Consider the following 19,048-nt stretch of genomic DNA (forward strand, 5'->3'; position numbering starts at 1 on the left):
GTGTAACGTAGAGATGTGAATCAATAGATATTGACGAACATCGTCCGATTGATCGCTTCCAGAGTAATGAATATGACATGAGGGTCATAAGTAATTTCTGTTTAATGCAGACATATCGGCAACGAGTGAGTTAGAATACGTTTAGATGTCTCGCTGTATTTATTTCGACATTTTAATGAACTCTGAGAAGTAAGGATGCTCGGGTAGGAACAACTTAAATTTATTTTAAGCAATTAGATATTACTGCAAAATATTTATCAAGTCCCTTGCTATTTCCTAGCCCAAAGGGGGCAAGCCGGTTCAACCTCGTTAGATCAATAAACTGAAAATTTAATGTTATTACTGTACCGGCAATCAGGCTGATATAAGAAGAAAAAACTATACTAAAGAATAATTGGAGTATCATGATTTATTCTATTGTTATTATATTGTTTGTAACAGTCATTATTTTAACGTGAAATCAATCGTTTCTTTCTGAGATTATAGGAACCGCATTCTTTGTCTGCAAGCGCGATGAGGCCCAGGAATTCGGAAGATTATTTTTATTCTGTAGTTGTAGGCGTATTATGGATTTACCGAGTGGAATGCAGTGTGTATTTTACTTCATTGACAAGAAGCTGTTAATTTAAAGAAGTGGATGTTTCTCTCACGTGTAGACATCGTAACTTTTGTCTTAATGCATGTGTTAGACTGAGCAAAAAATATTTCACCCTCGTAGACAGTGCTGGAAATATAAAATGCTGAAATTTAGTGAATGTGAAATCAGTTTTTTAAGGTATTGCGTGCGTTAACGCTGTATATTAAAAAAGATTAGAACCTTTCTGATGAAAATAGTTATGTCGATCAAGAACCAGGGTTAAAAAAAATTCTCTGTTGAATTTCAGGCATACTTTTAATAGGCGTTAGGTCTGTCGTTTGTTTTGAATATGACGCAGTTTTGCAGTTTTCATTTTATACTCTCTAACATTTTAAAGATTTAATGCTACTCTTATGCCTTCACTGAAGTACAGCCAACGATTCAAACTTAATGCAAGTTAAAAAAAAAAAAAGTGACAGGATCGGAGAACTAAATAAAATAAAAATCGTATCATCCGTGGTTTCTTTACACTTAAAATTAAGCGAAATGTTACACTTGATGCAGTTATCTCCAGCAGTTTATCTATTTTAAGGGAAGAAGGATTAATTCCTTTCAGCCACTGAATGACATTTTCTCAGATTTCTTGTTGGTTTCGAAGCCTTTCCAGTGCTCTGGACTCGCTAGATGAATTCCATGACCGTTTGTTTTACTGTAGAGTCTCCTAATATTAACGTTAATTAGCAGAGAAACAAAAACCAAGTCCGAATTAACGTAGTAAGCGAGAAGCTCGATTGGTGTTGGAGATAGTAGTGGGGATATTTGTTTAACAGTTCCTGTTTCTGGAGAAGGCTTCTAGTAGGGAGATGTAACCATTAAAGAAATGTGTTCATTTATTCTAAACAGCCGGAATTTGAAGGGTAACAGTTTAGAAAGGTGCCGTTAAAGAAAGGTATACGCCATAATATTGTATAAGATAAAATGGTCAAAGCACTATCTTCAGTATTGGTTCAGTTGTCGGGGATTTATTCCGATATAGTGTAGATATAGTGTTTACGAGGTATAGGTATTTAAGTTGCGTGAAATCGGCAGAATTCTTGCGCATGAATCTCGCTCTGTTGGGATTAGAGTCTCTGCATGAGTATGAAAAGCTGCCTCCTACTTAGACACTTGGATTGGAGGTGGTTTTAAAATCCCACAATGATCTGTAGAGACGAACATGAGTGAATCACTTTCGCAGCTTAGAAAATCTTATACAGAATACAGACTTTTTCGATATCGTATGTCTCTAGATCTTTTTCGTTAGCAGCTGGTCAAATCAGAGACCGTTGCAATGGTGATACCGGTTTCCGGACAGCGGTTTTCTACAGAACGTAAACGCGTAAAACCGATACTTGTGCAGTACGTCAAATATGCACCCGACTTCACCGATCATTGTCATAGTCAACGTAAGGCTGCATTTACGTGAGAAGCGCAGTTTTACGTAATGTGATTTATTCTTGTTAAAAGACCTATCGAGTGTGCATTGTAATGGAACTGTAATACCTTGCAGGCAGAGAATCTGCTGGCCGCCTACCATGTGGCGAAGATAATAATATTTTAACACCCTTGAGAATTCTAGGTATTGTCATAGTTTTATTCAACATACATTGATATACAAGGCTTCTGATGCGAATCGGTAACAGTACATGTTGGTTGTAAAAGCACAGTTGCTCATCATAAGAAATTAAAGGCATAGCAAAATATATAAAAGCGTGAGAGACAATCTTTTGAACCTACTATATTGAACTTTGAATTTTGGATTAGCAAAGATTCTCCAAGGGAAAACGAAAGTGTTTATACGGATTATTTGATGCTGCTTCGATTCGTAAGAAATGCAACGTTAAAAATTAAAAGTGACTCACCTCCCCCTAGAAGCCTGTCTATATGTGTGTGTGTGTGTGTGTGTGCGTGTTTCGGAGTAGACTATTGATAAGACTTGATGATAATAAAATAATTATGTTGTTATAAGATGAGAGGAAGGATTCTACCTCACAACAAGTTCCTAGGACTGAGCAGGGCTGGTGTAATATAATAGATAAGTGATATAGCCGAAGCAATTATGCACGTTTGTTTCGTGCTTCCAAAAAGTTCATATTTACCGCAAAATTTGTTTATAGAACAGGTAGATGAACTTTTTGGACACCAACATGCAGTGTATAATTGCTTGTTATGTCGTCTATAGCAGTGTATCCCAACAGTGGCACTTTATCTGTGTGTAGCAGTCATGACTATAATCATACTAATACTAATAATTATATCCTAGCTCACAAGTATTGTAGATTTAACCTTTTGAGACTGTGATTAGGTGAGTGGCGTTTAACTACAAGTTCTGTGGCAATTAAATGTAATGACTTCTCGAGGAGCACGAACGAAAATGATCTTTAATGGCTGAGAACTTGAAGGTCAAAATCGCTCATTTTGTCACGGTCAGAGATATCCCTGCCAAAACCACTGGTACCCCCCAAAAATATAAATATATATATATATCAGTAAATGGTAACTTGCCGTGTATGGGCGCTCCAAGGATTGAGTTGGATAAGTTAGGTGAGAGGAGTAGAAAGTTCTTCGATTTGATTTTCGAAATGGCCTATTTCTTATGCCACCAAGGCCTTGTGACGTCACCTGTTTTATCCAACCCCATGGCTTGAAGCACCTGGACCCTTCGGGTTTATGTTGGGATTCTTTACTTCTTGAAAGACTGAACATCCTGCAACGGGATTCCGGTCTAGACGGTGACGTATCCCTCTTTGTCGAACTTGAAGAAATGAAAAGATAAAAAGTCAAAATATGAGAGTCAGATTTATTTCACGCACCTGTACAGTCTCTTTAACACCTCGCTGCTGTCGTGTTGGTTCACAAATATTATGTATGTTGCATATTATTTATAAACAACACACGGTCGATCTGTATTGACCCATCCCCCCCCTCCAATATCCCCTCCTCCCCGTCCCCCCTTCCCCCCCCTTGTCCTGTCCCGTTTTCTAATACGAGTACATACATACTTATGACGAAGCAAATCTCATTGTTTCCCTAGATGTAGATGTTCTTTTATACATATTGTGCAGTTCTATTTTGGTATATATAAGTTATGTTTAGGTTTTTTCTAATCCTTCTCCGTGTAGCCTGCTTATGCTGATCAATAAAGATGTGAGAGATTCAAGAAAAAAAAAGGGCTGGATTGTTGTTATTACCCTTCTCGATTTTCTGTTCACGCCAGTTTGAACGTGAAGTATTTTAAAATTAATCGCAGTGGATGATCTGATGATCTTTACATACACCAGCTCGACTTTCTGTTCACGCCAGTTTGAACGTGAAGTATTTTAAAATTAATCGCAGTGGATGATCTGGCAGTGCTTAATTTGACAAGCTGGGATGATGGCGTTTTACATATAATCACCAGCTCGACTTTCTGTTCACGCCAGTTTGAACGTGAAGATTTTAAAATTAATCGCGTGGATGATCTTCAGTATTTTAAAATTAATCACCAGCTCGAGTGGATGATTTGAACGTGCAGTGGATGATCTGCAGTGCTAAATAATTTGACAAGCTGGGATGATGGCGTTTTACATATAATCACCAGCTCGATTTTCTGTTCACGCCAGTTTGAACGTGAAGATTTTAAAATTAATCGCAGTGGATGATCTGCAGTGCTAAGTAATTTGACAAGCTGGGATGGTGGCGTTTTACATATAATCACCAGCTCGATTTTCTGTTCACGCCAGTTTGAACGTGAAGATTTTAAAATTAATCGCAGTGGATGATCTGCAGTGCTAAATAATTTGACAAGCTGGGATGATGGCGTTTTACATATAATCACCAGCTCGACTTTCTGTTCACGCCAGTTTGAACGTGAAGATTTTAAAATTAATCGCAGTGGATGATCTGCAGTGCTAAATAATTTGACAAGCTGGGATGATGGCAAGCTGACTTTCTGTTCACGCCAGTTTGATGGTGATCTGCGTTTTTGACAAGCTATGGTGGCATTTTAATCACCAGCTCGATTTTCTGTTCACGCCAGTTTGAACGTGAAGTATTTTAAAATTAATCGCAGTGGATGATCTGCAGTGCTAAATAATTTGACAAGCTGGGATGATGGCGTTTTACATATAATCACCAGCTCGATTTTCTGTTCACGCCAGTTTGAACGTGAAGTATTTTAAAATTAATCGCAGTGGATGATCTGCAGTGCTAAGTAATTTGACAAGCTGGGATGATGGCGTTTTACATATAATCACCAGCTCGATTTTCTGTTCACGCCAGTTTGAACGTGAAGTATTTTAAAATTAATCGCAGTGGATGATCTGCAGTGCTAAATAATTTGACAAGCTGGGATGATGGCGTTTTACATATAATCACCAGCTCGATTTTCTGTTCACGCCAGTTTGAACGTGAAGTATTTTAAAATTGATCGCAGTGGATGATCTGCAGTGCTAAATAATTTGACAAGCTGGGATGATGGCGTTTTACATATAATCACCCAATGGGGAATAAGCGAATACAGAAAAATAATTAGAGAAGGTCACATATGAAGTATATGTGATTGCTCTGGCCGCCCCATCTCATCCCACGAGGACTGACCGGTTGCATTATTTTGCTTTGCATGATTCTTCGTCCTTCAGGAATCAAAACTATTGAATCAAGAAGCTGTTCCGTGTAAAAATGAGGTGAAAAGCTTGTGAAGTGGAATAACGAATACTTAAGACACATGACAGCAGAGAGACGTTGCTGAATATCTGGCGAAATGGTTACTTTTTAAAGATGGATTCACTTTACAATTCAAAATTCCTTTCACTTGACTTCTTAGATGCACGAACATTCTCCGTTTCTCCTGGACCAGGCCCCGACTCTAAGTCGCATTGATTCATGGGAAATTTATTACTAGGGTTCCACGTTCGGTTCAGGCAACTAAGAAAAATAAAATTCTTTGCCTGTAAAGCCGTAAACCGCTGAAACTCTCTCTCAAGTCATAAATGACAGATTTAAGATATTATGTTAAAATGCGACTCGGTTCGGACAAAAGTCGGAAGTGCGTGCGAGGTTTCTTCGCCACTTCGTGCAATGAAAGTGTTCTGGGTAGTGGGTATAGGGCAGTTTCAGGCCCGGACAGACTTAATACATAGCGCAACTATAAATATCTCACGATGAGGCATCACCGACTGTAAGTTGGTTAAATTACACTTTAATCATAAAGTCTCCCGGCTGAAATATTCTCACCTGCAGCTACAATAGAACTTGCTCCATTTCAGTTCATTGCAGATTCTGAAGAGTAATGAACTTTAATTGCGCAACTATAAATGACCGCACGTTGCTAACTCTCTTTTCACTGCGATAATCGATGAGAGACTTCAGGAATTAAAGACTAAGTTAAAGCTAGAATGCGATTGTGAAGGGCGAGAGCTGGTTGAAGAGAATAATGATAAATAATGGATAAAAGGCCACAAAATATATGGAAAATTTAAAATTCAAAGAAAGACCAGCTACAAATGAATGTAATTAATAATTTCTAGCAAGGACAAGAGACCGTTTCAGTAAAAGGACTTAGACGAAAAATATTCGTGGAGAATTTTAAGAACCGCACTGGATTTAGGTCTTAAGACATGAATTGGTTCAGTAGATGAGAAGGAATTTTATAGAGAGCACAGAGGAGAACGGACGAAGCATAGTAAAACGAGTTGATCACGAAAACAAAGCCTAGCTTATTAGAGATGAAAGCGGGGGCCAGACGTGGAGGATGTGTTTGCTACAAGAAAAAAGTTAAATTGATCATGTGTGGGTTGTTGATGTGCGATTTAATAAAAACGTTTGTCGCTCAAAAGAATAACAGTAAAGAGCCAAGAGGAAGTGGAATGATCGAAATGGTTACAGAACTGATTGTCATATGACGATAGCAGGAGAGCTCAAAATAGGCGGCAGTATAGCAGCGGACCAGAAGCACCTCCTTGAGGACGGAAGAATTCTGACGATTGTGATGATGAGAGCTGAAATAAAATGACAACTGTAAGGACCCCCGACTCTATTAGGAAAGTCAAGAGAGTTATCTTGCCATTTCAGGCGAAAATCCATACTATATAGTAGCACAGAACGTAGAACTCAGTGATTTCCTCTGTGATGTATGGATAAGTGGACTTAGAAACTTATAAATGTTCCTATAGGCTCTCACACATGACTATAGTTCTTTTCTGATACTTGCGTGTGATGTTCGTTTCTGAAAGCCGCTGTCAAATGGAACAGCTTCAAGAGCAACTGTAATATAATGATAAATATAGTCTCAAATCGCATTCATGACTCGTTGCAGCAGAACCCAATATAAACTTGCGAGAAATGAACTTTGAAAGTTTATGGTATTGACAATGAAGACGTAGAGATGAAACTCGCGTCTCTTCGTCCGGAAAAAAGCCAGCTTTATTAAACTGCGTTTACTTGTTTCTCTCTCTCTCTCTCTCTCTCTCTCTCTCTCTCTCTCTCTCTCTCTCTCTCTCTCTTGTAGTGAATGGAAGGGCATTTCGACAAGGATAAGGTTTAACCTCAGTTTGCATATATTTAATTTCTTTTTTAATTTTGTTCATATTTGATTACTTTTTTAACTGTGGGATCATTAACTGTTTATATTTATGATCTAGAAAGCATTTTTACTGTTTTCATAATAATTTACGCAACTGTACTTTCAACTCGAGTTTCTGTATGTTGGCCGTTTCACGGGAGATTTGCACTGCAGTGTTAATGATTCTTCCTCTTCCTTTCTGCATCAAGTTTTACCACCTAATTGGTTATTGTCTCACTGGAGAAATACGGAGGCTTTTAAAATCCTCGGAGCCCACAAAATTCATTGATTATAAAGTTATAATTGCCGTGATAGGTAACCTGACTTATGACTGCGGTGATTAACAAGTAAACAAGGATTGCGGTATATAGCAACCTCGAAAGGGATTGCAGTAACAATGAAGCTGACGACAGACTCTTATAATTAGTAAGCTGAAATTGTATTGCGGCAAAATCAAAGACTAAACAACAGGACTCTGTCCCACAACTCCTGTTTGGTTCTGGGAATTGAGTCACCAGTCTGTCGCTCTCATCCTTTTGACACATGTGAGTGTGGGTTAGACTTTGTGTGTGCTTTTAAAGAATTTGCATTTTTCAGTCACTTCTAGATTACTGATTTTATTTTGAGCCTTTAAATACGGGGAGATTACGGAGACGTGTCCTTTATTAATGTTTGAACTTTTCAAAACCTCTCTCGGACTGCTTCGTTGAATGGTCTGTTTCACTGATGGAGTCATTTGATACCTGACCTTTTCTCCACCTTCTTTTCACCGATTTTTATCCGCGACATACCCTCTGCATTTGTCATATAAATTCAGGCTCGTAGAGAGTGGGTGAGCTGTAGCTAGTATAAATCTTCAAGGAAATGGTCATAGCCGCAAGGCAGTACGAACGACTCCTAAGATGACCTTAAATAATCACCATTTCAGTGCTAGCGAAGCTGCCAATGTCTTTGCCGTCTGTAAATAGAGTTTATCCCTGTGTGAGCAGTGGTTACAAGTAATAGAGGGTAATTAAGACAAAACCGCAGGAACTCTGTGCCGTTGAGGCTACTCCATGGAACGTTTGCTGGCCACAGTGGCCGCAACTTCCTCCACTAATTAACTATAGTACACTACGAACTTTTTGAATATAGTATAACTGGACAGTTATTGGCCAGATCCTTATTTTAGAACTTATTTATATCTTAGCAGAAACAAAAGAGGTCTTTTTTTATAATTCCTCAAGGCAATGATGAAATTTGGAAAGCCAGAGGGTCTTCCCAGCAAAAACCACACGAAAGAAGAGAATTTTTATGGCATATTTTCGTTTGAATTCTAGCCACACGACGACTTTTCCCTCAGAAAACGAAACCGTACGAAGGAATCGGAAACTTTTCCCGCGCCGTTAAATTCGGCTAATCGTGGAGGACGGAACTAGCCGCTTCTTCAGCAGTGCCTTAAAACTTTTGGGTGTTGTTTCTTATCCATCTATCCCAAGAGAGGATTCACAATTAAGACTGATAACGGCAATCTCCAGTAATTAGAGAGGCCGCCGTGGTGGCTCCGGCCCCGCTTGGAATTCTCCCAGGAAATTAACGCAAGTAGCTGGAATCCTAGAAGCGGGACGATAAAGGATGGAGCCCAGAAATTATGACTCGAGTAGGTGTGTTTGTTCAGGGGTGGTAAATAATCATAACTATTTTCTGAGAGAGAGAGAGAGAGAGAGAGAGAGAGAGAGAGAGAGAGAGAGAGTGGCAGTAAATTAGCAAAAAGCTCTATCAAACCCATTTAGACTATTTCTATTTAGTTTCACCGGTTTGTTTTTTGCCAGTTTCTGGATTCCCACAAGGATCAGTTCGTGGAAAGTTGCATAAAATAAGTACTAACAGACGATGGACGACATCTGAACTTTCAGATAACCATACTAACTGCTGTCGTGAACTAAGCAATAGTGGTGAAGGTCTCACCACACCTTATTATATCGCTGGTGATTGTGATGACAATACGCGATTTTTGGAAGCTTTGCTCCTTATGATCGAACCGCTTGACAGGCAATTCTGACTGACAGATTTTTAGGTAACTCTCTCTCTCTCTCTCTCTCTCTCTCTCTCTCTCTCTCTCTCTCTCTCTCTCTCTCGGGAAAATGCCATCGTTCCTCACCTAAATTCTATGGCAAACTAGGTGAATAAAATGAATCCCTTTTCAAGCTGTGCTGAATGCATACTTATCATGATAGTGTCTTGCCTCCTTGGGCTCATAATCGTCCCTTTTATAAAGACCCGAATATATACGAATTAATTTCAGTCCCGAAAGGTAATTTCGAAGTCTTATTGACAACAAATACTTTCACTAATCACTGATGGTAGCCCTGTTGTAAAGGCATTCGGATTGGCACGCATACCCGCTATGCAACAAAAAAAGTATTCGAGAGAATAAAACCTTAAACATGATCGAGCAAAAAGGATAAGGCGATATGTGAAAGCACATGATTGTATTCATTCAGTTAAGATAATTGCAAATCTTTGTAAATCATAATGAATGCCACAAAGCTTTCAGAGATTTCAAAACAATGGATTCTGCAGTGTTTTCTAGCCTATATTGAAAGACGATTCTTTAAGGATCAAATAGCTTTGTATCTGAAGAGAAGTTTATAGTTTAATTAGAATGAATGGGCTGCTTACATAGCAACTATGTCTGTTTGTCGAATAGAAAACTCAAAAGAATGTGCTCTCAATTTTTTTTTTTCATGCCGAGGATGCAAATTAATTCTTAATTTTGTTTTATGTGCCCCTTTCCACAATGCGATGACAGCCCAACGCATCAAATCGAGGCGTCATAAGACTTGGGTTAAAATAGGCATTCTTGTTAAAAAGAATGTTTTAAAAAAATGAGAAAAACACATTAATATAAGGTAACATTTCCCTGGGGCTGGCTATGAGCGAAGAAAGGCAAAAGAGAGAAATGAAAGGTGGGTTAACCGTTTCTCATATCATAACAGATAATGTCAGCTTTCACTGACACTCAGCGAAGAAACTGCAGATTCATTAGTATCAAAATGGGATGGCGTTCCTCGTACAAACATATAATTTTCTGAATATTTCTAAAAGTCTGGCAGTTCATCGAAAAATACCTTTCCTGATAATGTGATGCATGGAAAATAGTGCACGGACGTACGTAACTGTCCTGCCTCGAAGCTTGAAAGCAGCGAAGCAAAAAAAAGATAGGAGAAATCCTCCACGTTGTCGTCGTTAATGAAAGCTCGCATAAATATCTGACAAGAAAAATGTACAGCGAACGCATTATCTCATTTGTCGTGAAGACCAGGACTGGGAAAAAACATGGTGTGTTAATGTTCTCCAGTGTTTTCCCTATAAAACCGCGAAGAGTTAATGGAGTCAAGAGCACATTTGGTCCCCGATTATGCAGAAAAGAAGAAGCAGCTTTTAACTTATTTAGTTCGTCATTTAACCTCCACTCGACTGGCAAGGGAGAGGCGCGTTTAATACTTGGAATCATGCAAAGCTCCTTAATCATGCAAGCGACTTGACTGCCTGTCGCAGAGTTATAAGTGATGTTGACAAACATTCTCGTCCGCGTCTCTCTCTCTCTGGGCCTTCCCACCCCTTCCACCCATATGCCTACACTCTCACACGTGGCTACTCGACATCGTTCCTCAGAATTGTTAGCATTATCAAGAGGCGTCAAATGACGCTTCAAGAATAACTGCAAGTGGGGAGGAGCTACAAAGGCATAAGTCAGCTCGTTTATTTTCATGGTGTTCTTCCTTAATTTCACATATTTGTCTCCTGCGAAGCACCAGTGGGTTTTTTCTTTGTGAAGTATATCTTCTTACTTGAAAATCAACTTCACGTGGTGTGAAGAATCGGTAACAGAGTTCTGACAAATGTGTCCCGATTCAACCTTATTGAGTTCGTATGATTTATATTTTGATGCTTGAGAATTGTGTCGTTTTCCCCCAAGATACTGATCACCTTTTAGGGTAATATCGCCTGGTATATCGAAACTTAAAATGATCACTTGATGTATCGAAACTTAAAATGATCACTTGATGTATCGAAACTTAAAATGATCACTTGATATATCGAAACTTAATGATCACTTGATAACTCGAAACTTAATGATCACTTGATATATCGAAACTTGATGATCACTTGATATATCGAAACTTAATGATCACTTGATATATCGAAACTTAACGATCGCCTGATATATCGAAACTTAATGATAACTTGATGTATCGAAACTTAATGATCACTTGATATATCGAAACTTAATGTTCACTTGATATGTCGAAATTTAATGTTCACTTGATGTATCGAAACTTAATGTTCACTTGATATGTCGAAACTTATTGATCACTTGATATATCGAAACTTAAAATGATCACTTGATATATCGAAACTTAAAATGATCACTTGATATATCGAAACTTAAAATGATCTCTTGACATATCGAAACTTAAGTTTCGATATATCAAGTGATATTACCATAAAAAATTACCAGTATCTTAAGGGAAAATGACACAATTCTCAAGCCTCTACGTGAACACAGAACCAAGTTATGTCGCGCTTATTTGCACTCCTGTGCAAACTTGCATAGATGTATACTTCAGTGGTGCGCTGATATATCGAACTTACAAATAAAATGACTGCCGTAAAATTCAAGACCACTTTACGGGATGCGTTGGTGTATTCGAATTGAACGATAATCTTTGACTATCAGTGGGCTGTGCCTGAACACATTTAAACGTCAACAATCAACGAGGATAAGTCATCCAATCCCGATATCCGTGGTCTTGTACAAAAGGATACTTTATGAAACCTTTCCTACATCATAAAAGGATGTGCAGCCAGCATCCCAAATTATACCCTTCAACACACTCAACACCCAACAATATTTTGAAATATTTTTCACGCTTAAATACAACTACTGTAACTTTATTAGATTGTTACGCTCTTTTATTGTTTCAATACTTATAGATGGAGGAACTATAATGACAATAAAGTTAGGGAAATTGCTCTTTCTGTTGGGCCCGTAGCGGGTACTGCCGCCAGTGAACTTCACGCGGTGCACTGCAGGCATCACTTAAGGATTTTTGCAGCTTCCTTTCGGCCCCTATGTACAACCCCTTTCATTCCTTTTACTGTACCTCCGTTCTTATTCTTTCTTCCGTCTTACTTCCCTCCTCCTCCTAGCAATTGCGAGGTTTTCCTCCTGTTGCACCTTTCAAACCTTTCTACTGTCAATTGTAGTTCCTCATTGGACGGGTTGGTATCGTTCTCGGGTAACACTCTGCAGGGCCCGCGTTCGATCCTCCGACCGGCCAATGAAGAATTAGAGGAATTTATTTCTGGTGATAAAAATTCATTTCTCGTTATAATATGGTTCGGATTCCGCAATAAGTTGTAGGTCCCGTTGCTAGGTAACCAGTTGGTTCTTAGCCACGTAAAATAAATCTAATCTTTCGGGCCAGCCCCAGGAGAGCTGTTAACCAGCTCAGTGGTCTGGTTAAACTATGGTATACTTACTCTACTCTTAATTTCCCTTCCATTTCAAAATGACCTCATAGGTTCCAGCGCTTGGCCTTTGCCCCAAGTCTTATATACCACTCGAAATTATCAGATGTTAATTTCAGGAATGCAATGACACCTTTATTGCTCTGGTCGTCAATAAAACAACAGTTGCCAAGTACTGTAAATATATACATTGAAAGAAATTAAACAATAATTGTAGGTGTACAATGTCACATTCGGTTATTATATTAATAAAAAGTCATTGTATCATGTACGACTCTATTGGAACTGCATAAAAAATTCCGAATTACAAAAACAATGACACCTGTAATGAATAAGTGTTTATAATGATATACTTGAAGATTTATATGCGGGTCTGAGTATTTCGTGTGGATAAAGGTTATCGTGACCCCTCTCAATGGGGATTCATTCCCAGCTCGGTAATTGAATTAATTGTGTTTGGGAATCGCTGGAATGGGACACGTGGGGGGAAGAAATACCGACAGATGACAACAATCACTGATAAATGATGTCTGAAATTACGTGATTGTATCGAGAAAGAAAATGTGTGTAGAAAATTGTTTTAATTTGCCCGAAAACTAAGAAGAATCAAATTACAGATTTTAATCAAATTGAACAAAAACTGTGTTAAAATCCACATTTGACACGTATTAAATATGCTGACTATAATAATTGCTAGGGTTCGCTCCATAATCTTAATGTTAGAAAACACTGCATGGAGAAAAAGAATATTGAAAGAATCGCCGTCAATTTTCCTCTCTTTTGGTTTTTTCAGAATTCATAAAATGTGTGATGTAAAATCCTGCCGGTTTCTGGAGTTTTCGAAGTCTAATTGGGCGGCTTAAGTGGTGCTTCGGGTGTTGAGAACGGTCAAGCATTTCCTCAAGGCAAATTTTTATCTCTGGGGGAATCTAATGGAGTTTTCTGTATAGAACATAACGACATTTCTTTTCCCATTTCCATTTTGATGCAGTTTAGACACTGTCTGTTAATGTTTGCCTGTGATAGCTGAGTAAACAAGATCTCTCGAATCAGTCGCGGGTACAAGTTAAATGCGAACTGAGCGAAGTGTAGAATAATACCTCCGAATATATTTATACGTCACGGCCGAGTGTATTCTAGCAAGGGTCCAATTACGACCTTCAAAACATTCTTCCTGGGGCGTTTTTCGTGGCGGAGAGATACGTAGGGGTCGGATGGAGGGATTAGGGCTCCAGTGGGGACATGACCCGGCCAGGAGGAAACCCCTGAGAGAATGGGGAATACGAGTGGTCACTACCACGGCGCTCTTGGTTCCGCCACTTGTCACCACTTCTAGACATGGAGTGGTTGCTGGCACTGACCACGGTGCCTTCTCACTTTCACCGCCTCAGCTAGAGATAGAGGAGATAACGATGCATCCCCACACCTACTAGCGTTTGCTTTTTGTTGATGACCACTAGAGGATATGAGGAAAAGAACATGGAAGAGCCGCGGCCGTGTAAAATATCTCTACGTTTTCTGGAGTCCCGAAGAGGAAAATAATGGCCAAATGACCGCCAGATAAATCAGTTACGAAAGAGGACCCACAGCGGGGAAAGTTATCGGAAGTTAGGGGGGTGTCTGTGAATGCCGTGCAATTATGCAGAAACTTGTTTGCGAGGAAATGTATCGAGAAAGAGGAAACGTTTTTCCGATTCCCAAATCTCGTGAAACGTTTGGTAATCTTTCATAAATAACTCACTTTGCCTTACGTTGCTCCCAACTGTCATTCGCTTGTGCTAAAAACAGTAGCATCTCACATAGAAATATTTCATTTACGGTGTCAAAACGCTAACATTATATTGATGAAAAAGCTCTTTGTTTATATAAAAAGAGATAACAGGGCTGTTTACTTAAGGAACGAATCTTTATAAAGAAGGTATGTTGAAAAATGGCTTTTATTTTTCCTTTAAACTTAGTCGCTGTTCTTGTTAATAACACCATGAAGTGGTTCATGGTTTGGGATTGTGATCCAATTGAGGGGGTCGGGGTGGAGTGGGTTGACGGATCATAAACAATTCGATAATTGCTTCATTTTGATTTACAACATGATGACTGCGTCAGCCAGGTAATTGTATATAATTGTAGACACTAGATTTGTTGCTTTTAAGATACTCAGTTTTTGCATTGCTTACCCTTTCCCAACCCCTTTTGGCTTTGTATGTTATTTAATGTTAGTTACAGATCATAGTTTTTTAGACAATTACATTTAACTAGCATTTAAGAACACTGATGCCAAGTATAAGCCTGCGCTATGCATCTAACACAGTATCTTCGTCGTGCACAGTGAGTATTGCATGCAATGATGAACTTTTTGTATGTTATTCGTGGAACCGATTTCCTTAAACGTCAAATAAGACATTTCTTAGTAAGGACTTTGAAACATTGATTTTCAGCATTGACAAATCACAGACTTCCACAATAAGCTGTAAGTCCCGTTGCTAAGTAACCAATTGGTTCTTAGCCACGTAAAATAAGTCTAATCCTTCGGGCCAGCCCTCTCTAGGAGAGCTGTTAATCAGCTCAGTGGTCTGGTAAAATTAAGGTATACTTAACTTTGCCCTGTAAACGATATGGTGGCTTTCGCTTGCCAGGTTTTTTGGTAGGGTTTGTTTGATCAAAGCCAGTGTATTTCCACTGATTCTGGCTTGTAGATGAACATTTTGTCTTTCGTTCTGACGCCGTTTGAATGATGAATTCATCAGGGCGCAGTCCTGCCATGAGTGGGTTGGTTTGAAGTCGTCCTTTACAACGTAGATGTGGGAAGAATGTCTTGTACTTCGAGAATACACGTAATTCCTCTTTACTAAACTCCTGTGTGGCGTTACGTACGATTCTCGTGCTTAATGTACTATACCAAAAAGAAATTCTAAAGAACGAGGGGAAAAATGTACAGATAACGTCTGTTGGGCTCTTACGTAATCTGAAATAAAAGTATTGGATTCCTCTTAAAATAATGACTCACTAATGAATAAGTTTTTAAGCGCTCGGAATTTTCTGATTTGCTTTTAAAACAGATAAGCTGAAACTTTTTTTTTAAAAGATGTCATAAAAGCACCTTGAATACATTCCAGTGCACGTTTGGGCATCAGTAAATAACGAATAAGTAAATTTCGAGGCTGTAACCTTTTCGTGCCATTCGAATTCGTAATAACACATTTCATCCTACAAGCCACTCCTGTTTTTTAAGTATTGATTCTTAAGGAACATCAGAGGAGAGGTAAGAGGCTTGAGCGTTTCGCCGAATATACATCATTAAAAGTTATTCAAATGCCATTGCAAAGTTTTCTCTCTGTATTCTCCTTACCCCCTTAACCGCCCCCCACCCCCCCCCTCCATCTTTCCTTCTAACTTCTGTCTCCCTGCTCTCTCTCTCTCTCCCTCTTTTAGGACGTCTCATTTTTTTTTTCCCATAACGCCTCCTCCTCCTCCTCCTCCTCCTCCTCCTCCTCCTCCTCCTCCTCCTCCTCCTCCTCCTCCTTCTTTACTTCCTTCGTACCATCAAACTTTCCAGACTAATGACTGTGGAAGACTCAAAAATTTTTGTAAGGATTCGTACGAGTCAATAATCAGGAAATTCCGTCAGTTTTGTCACAGGTGATTTTTGTGTTTCATTTTAGCCAAAGGGTGAAATGCTCTTGAGTTTTTCGGAGGTTGTCTTGCAAATCAGCTGTGCGTGTGCATGTATGAGTGTATGTGTGTGTGTGTGTCTGTGTAAGATAGCCACATTATCTGTTTAATAGCGACGATGACGAATTTTTAGGAGAAAGATTAATGTATGCCGTGGCTTCTTCGTGTCATTATTATCGAAAGGATAGGCGAAGGAAGATGGATTTGCAAAGGTCCTTTTAGAGACAGATGCGAAAGAAGTGCCGTAGTTTAGAGTTCTAGGATTTTGAGGAAATGGGAGTACTTTCATGATGTTTATGAAAGTATTTCATGGCAGGATGACGAAAGTAACAGTGGACATAATGTTCAGTTTGAAGATAATGTGGATTTATACAGAGATGACATTTTTAGCTTAAGATAAATAGTTATCACAGACTGAGTAAGTATTTTCCCAGAAGCAACATTTGCAAGGAGGCATACTTCTCTGCTTCGCATAGAACGTAAATGGTAACAGCCCTTAAACAGTCGAAATGTTTATTTTTCATAATTTTTTAATAATCGTTTAAGAAAATATTGAACGATACCGTCAACACAGTGTAATATTTTGAGTTTCAACACTATGAAACATTTTGCGAAGGTTGAACACTATATTAGAGAGAGAGAGAGAGAGAAACAGTAATGCCTCGTGGAAGTACAGAATACCTTGTTTGTTCCCCGTAATCAGTTATCAGATCCACATTTTTCATCAAAGGACAAACTGGAGAGAGAGAGAGAGCGAACGGTTCTAGGGATTGCTGAGAGGGGAAAGATCGCGACTTGTGTAGTTCTTAGTAATGTATAAGTGGGAGGAACAGGGGCGATTTCGACGTTAATAACGGAAGAAAAGAAGAAGAAGGGGATTTAAAGGGAACTTGCCCTCGTAAATCGTCACTTGAGGTGAGGCGACCGGAGGATTGACTTCTTTCGTCGGCATTAGACGTAAAAATAAAACTGAAGCAAGAATTAAACAGGCACAAAACAATAAGTTTATTTTTTTAACATATTCATTTTACTTTTTTGCAAGACAGTGTACAATGCTTCAGAGATTTCAATACAGTTTTGGTGTTTGCTAAAAGTCTGTCAGTCGCCTTAGGTATTGTTTCTTTAGAAATAATCAGCATTATATTTATGGGGTGAGGAGAACTTAAAGCTGGTTTGATCATGTGGAGAGAATGTAGGGCGATAGTCAATGAAAAGCTCATGTGCGTTAGAAGTAATGGTAATAAAGAGGAGAAGGTGACAGAAGCCTTGAACATATAGGTCTTGGCTCTAGGAAGCGAGAGTGTCCGTGAAGTAAGGAGCCTAGTAGCAGGGTTACTATTGGATGGGGTTGAGACCCTGCTGAGGATTCTTTTCCCTCGACAGGACTAGAACAAAGCTGAAACTGAGTTGAGAATCAAACGAGTGCACGAGCTGTAACTTTTCCTGATCATTTTCTTAAACTGTTTGCAGTTCTCTAATGATTTCAAGCTAGTTGTTGTGTTTGCTAAAAATCAAATCAGTCAGGAGCCTCAGAAAATGTTTGAAGGTGCTCATTGACAGTGTCAGATTCAGTTATGATACAAGTCTCTCTCTCTCTCTCTCTCTCTCTCTCTCTCTCTCTCTCTCTCTCTCTCTCTGTCGTGACTGCACATAACTAAACTAGTGTTCGTAGAATCTCATAATTTTAGATGATACTCAAGAGAAACTGCCCTGTACAGGAACAACACAGTCACGTGGCAGACAACTTGGAGTAAGTAAATATGCGTAAGACCAGGACATAAGTGAAGGAAAATTTGTGTTGGCCCTAATAAAAGACGATTGCCAAATTGGGAGGGACGTTGATGCCGATAAATATACAGTACGTGCTGCTGAACTAGGAACGATCTGTTTAAGGAAAAGAAAGATATAGATGAGGAAAATAGCGTAAGCAGAATTAAATTAAAAATTTTAACCTCATAATTTCCAGTTTTAAATTTTTTTTTACCAAGAGAATTTAGGAGAACCGGGAAGCTTTAAGGCAAATAAAATATTGCTATAATCACCCCGAAAAAGGGCATAATTCGTATAAGGAAACTGGCAAAAATAGCAAATGAACGTGCCAAAGACTAAAGGCATCCCCGCCCACAAAAAATGGGAGGGGCCGAACGAGAACATATAAGTTTGTGTGAACCATAAAAAAAAAAACCGAATCAGAAAATGAGTTCAAAGAAATGCCACCGTATCCTTTTTTAACCACCTCCTTTTTTTCTTCTCTTTTTGTTTGTGCCGAGGTCATTTAGACACAACTCACAGATGGGGGCGAAGGCGCATTGCATTATGAAGTGAAGAATGCTTGTTGTTTGGGTATGTGGGACACTAAGTGTCATGTTTTCATGATTACCACCACGCGTCGTACTTGGCCTCCTCCTCCCCCAACCCTCCCCCTCCCTTTTCCTCCTAACCTCTCACCATATGCTCTCACCTCTCAAGAATGTAGACGAATTCTCTGCAACAGCAGCCAGCAGTGTAGGGACGATGGCAAACAATTACATTAAGGGCCTTTCGGCAATTATCTCATTAAAGAGGGTGTTTTTATTCTTCTGTTATTTTGCGTCTCTGCTTTCGTCTCTCTCTCTCTCTCTCTCTCTCTCTCTCTCTCTCTCTCTCTCTCTCATTTTTTTCTCTCCTTGGTCTCGTTAGGAGCATTCTCTGTTTTTATGCAGTGC

The 19,048-nt window shown here is 39.0% G+C and overlaps 1 protein-coding gene across 1 annotated transcript in view; it reads left to right on the forward strand.

Moving 5' to 3' along the window:
• Positions 1–19,048, forward strand: part of LOC136848893 (protein-L-histidine N-pros-methyltransferase-like) — a 1,039,474-nt gene that overhangs the window by 417,577 nt on the left and 602,849 nt on the right. The window lies entirely within an intron of this gene.

Source organism: Macrobrachium rosenbergii, chromosome 20 (assembly GCF_040412425.1).
Source record: "Macrobrachium rosenbergii isolate ZJJX-2024 chromosome 20, ASM4041242v1, whole genome shotgun sequence".
Lineage (NCBI taxonomy): Eukaryota > Metazoa > Arthropoda > Malacostraca > Decapoda > Palaemonidae > Macrobrachium > Macrobrachium rosenbergii.